At 38.4% G+C, this 4377-nt stretch overlaps 1 pseudogene; it reads right to left on the bottom strand.

The window, feature by feature from the left end:
* Positions 1 to 2776: 2776 nt before the first annotated feature.
* Positions 2777 to 3835, bottom strand: LOC106966772 (heterogeneous nuclear ribonucleoprotein A3-like; annotated as a pseudogene).
* Positions 3836 to 4377: the final 542 nt, after the last annotated feature.

Raw genomic sequence — 4377 nt, 5'->3', positions numbered from 1 at the left:
AGATGGTATTTGGAGATGAGGCCTTTGGGAAGTGCTCAGTTGATTAGAATGTATTTAGAGCTCTGGTATAAGATCTCAGAGAGATCCCTCCTTCCTCTTGCCATGTGAGGACAGAGTAAAAAGATGGTTTTCAATGAACCAGAAATAGGTCCTTATCAGACACTGAATCTGCTGACTTCATCTTCGACTATACAGCCTCCAGAACTGTGAAAAATAAATGTTTATTTTTTTCAACCACCCCTTGTATGGTATGATATTTTGTTATATCAATCTATATGTATTTATTTACCTCTCTCTCTCTCTCTCTCTCTTGATTTTAAGGAATTGGCTCATGCAATTGTAGAATCTGGTAAGTCCAAAATCTGCAAGGCAGGATAGAGACCCAGGGAAGAAGTGATGTTGCAGTTTTCAGTCTGAAGTCAGCTTACAGAAAGAATTCCTTCTCCCTTGCTTTTCTCTTAAGACCTTCAACTTATTACATGTGGCCCACCCACATTATGGAAGTAATCTGCTTTCCTCAAAGTACTGATTTAAATGTTAATTTTATCTAAAAGATACATTCACAGCAACATCCAGACTGGTGCTTCACCAAATATCTGGGTACCATGGCCTTGCCAATTTGTCACATTAAATTAACCTTTATGGGAGTCTACATTTCTCCATTTCAGTTTCACGTTAAAATATTCATGTTCTTTAAAATTGTTCTTACATTACCTCACTGTCTTCCCTGTGTTATAGTATGTGGGGCAAAATTTATTTTCTGAATTCATGAATGCTCATGCTTTTGGGAGCTCAACAAAGCTTTTCTCTTTCAGAAAAGCCTATTTTCTGTCATAAAAGATCCTTTGTTTAAGGGCCATCATTCTAACTTGAAATTCAGAGCTGGCTGGTAACTCCTTATTTTGTGGCCATGTTGCCACAGGGAAACCTATGAGGTTTAAATAGTAAACGCATGGTAGTGGCTGATAGCAGGAGTGTTATATATAAATAAATATAACATAAATAAATAATAAATAAACACAAAAATAAATACATATTTATTTATTTTATTTATTTTAGAGAGAGAGTGCGAGTGGAGGAGGGAGAAGAGGGAGAAAGAGAGAGGATCTTAAGCAGGCTCCACACTCAGCACGGAGCCCAATATGGGGTCTGATCCCATGATCCTAGGATCATGACCTGAGCTGAAATCAAGAGTGGGATGCTCACCTGACTGCACTACCCAGCAGGAGTGTTCTTGAGAAATATTTAGCAATCCTTGGGCACATACATCCACCCATTATCACAGCCACAACCTGTCAGCAATGTTGCACCTGTACTAGTGACTCTTAGTTCAGTGTCAACTCCAGGGAAATGGAAACCCACAGAGAAGACTGGTCATGTCTGAAAGATGGCATCTATTATGCCTGTGGCCTTTGGATCTCAGGAACAGAAAAAACATATGAAATTGGCTTAAATATTGAGGCATTTTATTGTTGGGCTGGTTGCTCCAGTGAACACGCTCTTTCCATTTCTGGCTCTGCCATCCTTACTGTTTCATGCTCTCTCATAGCCACAAAATGACCTCGATAGTTCCAGGTATCATACCGCAATGTAAGCTCCTCTACTGGTATAGGACCACACATTACCAAAATTATTTTTTAGGAGCTCAGACTTTGTTTTCTTTTTCCTGTGATCTTGGTCTTCACAGGACCTATTCACTAGCCCATTCCTTAAAAAAATCATACTTAGGAGAACAGGGTCTGATGATTGGAATATATAAACTGGAATAGACCCTTGGAGTTGCAGGACAGAGCTAACTTTTCCTGAGTCTTGTGGGGAAAAGGTGGATACTTGTGCAAAACTGGGGTCCTGTTACTAAGGGAGAAGGCAACCAACAGATGCTGGTCTGACTGTCTCAAGGATCTGCTCCAGTCCTGTGAGTTCTACCCTCATTATAGGGTAGAATACATAGCCTTTTATAGTTCATGCCTCGACATGGATTAAAAAGTGTGGGAGAAAGAATTAGCACCTACTGGGGAAAGAGAAAAAAGGCCATTATTAGATATGGGACTGGTATACTGATGGAGGCTAGAAAAGTGGGGAAGCCCCGATACCTCTATCATCCTATTTTGAGGCCACCAAAGTTGCACTAACTTGATACATGGGTTAGGTAACACACTCTGTATTGTATTGTATTGTATTGTATTGTATTGTATTGTATTATTTAAAAATTTTTACTTTTTAAGTAATCTCTACACCCAACACAGGGCTTGAACTTATAACCCTGAGATCAATTTCACATGCTTCAGTGACTGAGCCAGCCAGGTGCCCTTTTTTCTTTTATTTTATTTTCCTTTCTTTTCTTTTCTTTTCTTTTTTCTTTTCTTTCTTTCTTTCTTGTTCTTTCTTTATTTCTTTCTTTCTTTTTTGAAAAATTAAAAATCCCTTAACTTTTTTATTCCTGGTACCACTACAACAAAGCACAGGGCAATATACCTGATGTAATGAAAAGAAAAAGAAAAAGACAACATTACAACAAACAAAAGACCTCAAGAATGTACATCTAATTGACACTACATTGCGTTAATCAATACATTGCACTTCTTGCAAACAAGAAGGTTTTCCTGTTTAAGCTGCAGTAACCTTTCTGACTATGGATCATTGCTCCTTGTGTGACAGATTTCTATAGTTCCTCTAATGCATCTGAGATGACTGTCTCAAAGTAACCTGAAGCTTTCCTGACAACTCCCAGCTCCCTTTCCTGCTAAGAACTATAGCCTTTCTCTTCTGAAAAATTTTAAAACCTTCTGCTACCATATCCATCACTTCCACCACCAGATCCATAACCACCACCACAGGGACTGCCCAGCTTCTTCCACCAAAACTCACCCTCTTCATGGCTCCATGATTGTTGTTGTACACTATAGTTTCCAAAAGCATTATAGTTCCCACCACCACTATGGTTACCATCTCCAAAATTTCCTCCTTCATTGTAACCATCATATCCTTCAACATCACCACCATAACCACCTCTTTGGTTTCCATATCCTGGTCTACCACCACCATAGCCTCCTCTACTACTATAACCCTCCATAGTTGCCACCATTACCTCCAAATACATTATATCCACCATCACCTCCTCCATAACTACCTCTGCTGTCATCACCTCCACCACCATAGCCTCTTCTTCCACCAAAGTTTCCTCTATGACCCATAAAGTTGCCAGAGCCACCTCCACAACCTCTTTGTGATCCAGCAGACTGCATTTCCTGTTTAGAAAGGGCCTTTTTCACTTCACAATTAGGCCCATTAGTTGTGTGGTATTTCTGAACAACAATTTTATCAACTGTATCATGATCATTAAATCCTCTCTTTTTTCCACTCTGCCTGTCCTCCATAACTTTTATGGTTTCAGTCTTGCCATACTTTTCAAAGTAGACTCTCAAGTTATTTTCTTCTATATCTTCTTTAATACCACCAATGAAAATTTTCTTCACAGTTAGATGGGCACCAGGCTTTGCAGAATCCTCTCTAAATCAGCTCTCTTTGGTTCCACTACACGTCCATCAACCTTGTGTGTTTGAACACACATTGCTGCATTCACTTCTTCCACACAAGAGTAAGTCATAAAACCAAAACCCCTAGAAAGTTTTGTTTGGGGGCCTGTCATCACCACACAGTCTGTAAGTGTATTCCATTTTTCAAAATGTTGTTTTAAACTATCACTTATAATTTCAAAGTTCAAACCACTAATAAACAGTTTTCTCAACTGCTCTGGTTCCTTTGGATCATGGTCCTCCTCCCTCTGAGGGCTGGAGTTGAGCTGGGTCCCAATGGGTGGTGATTTTACTTCCATTTTGAGACCGGACTCACCTTTTACAACTCAAGTTCAATATGGGCTCTTTTTTTCTTTTTAAATTACAAAGTTATATATGCTTGTTGGGAAAAAAAACAATTAATAAAGAAATGTACAAAATAACAGCATTCTCAATTAACATGCAAAATAAATATCCTCTGTGTTATTTTACTTCATGTTTGTAGTTTCAAATATAGTTCTTCCCGACTTGTCTACACATGTACTAGTAAGTGCATGTTTATATTAAAAAAAAATAAGTAGTACCAAATATACTTTCAGCTATTTACCTAGTGTCTGATAGAATAATAATTCCATCTCTCATGGATCATTGTTCCTTCTGTTGCAGATTTCTACAGTTCTTCTAATGCATCTAATTTTTTTTAAAGTTTTTAAAAATTTTATTTATTTTGAGAGAGAGAGAAAGTGCAAGTTGGGGAGGGGCAGAAACAGAAAGAGATAGAATCCAAAGCAGACTCCACACTATCAGCACAGAGACTGATGTGGGACTTAAATTCATGAAACATGAGATCATGACCTGAGCC

The sequence above is a fragment of the Acinonyx jubatus genome, chromosome A1 (assembly GCF_027475565.1).
Source record: "Acinonyx jubatus isolate Ajub_Pintada_27869175 chromosome A1, VMU_Ajub_asm_v1.0, whole genome shotgun sequence".
NCBI lineage: Eukaryota > Metazoa > Chordata > Mammalia > Carnivora > Felidae > Acinonyx > Acinonyx jubatus.
The sequence above is the reverse complement of the archived record's forward strand: the minus strand, read 5'-3'. Positions and strand labels throughout refer to the sequence as shown.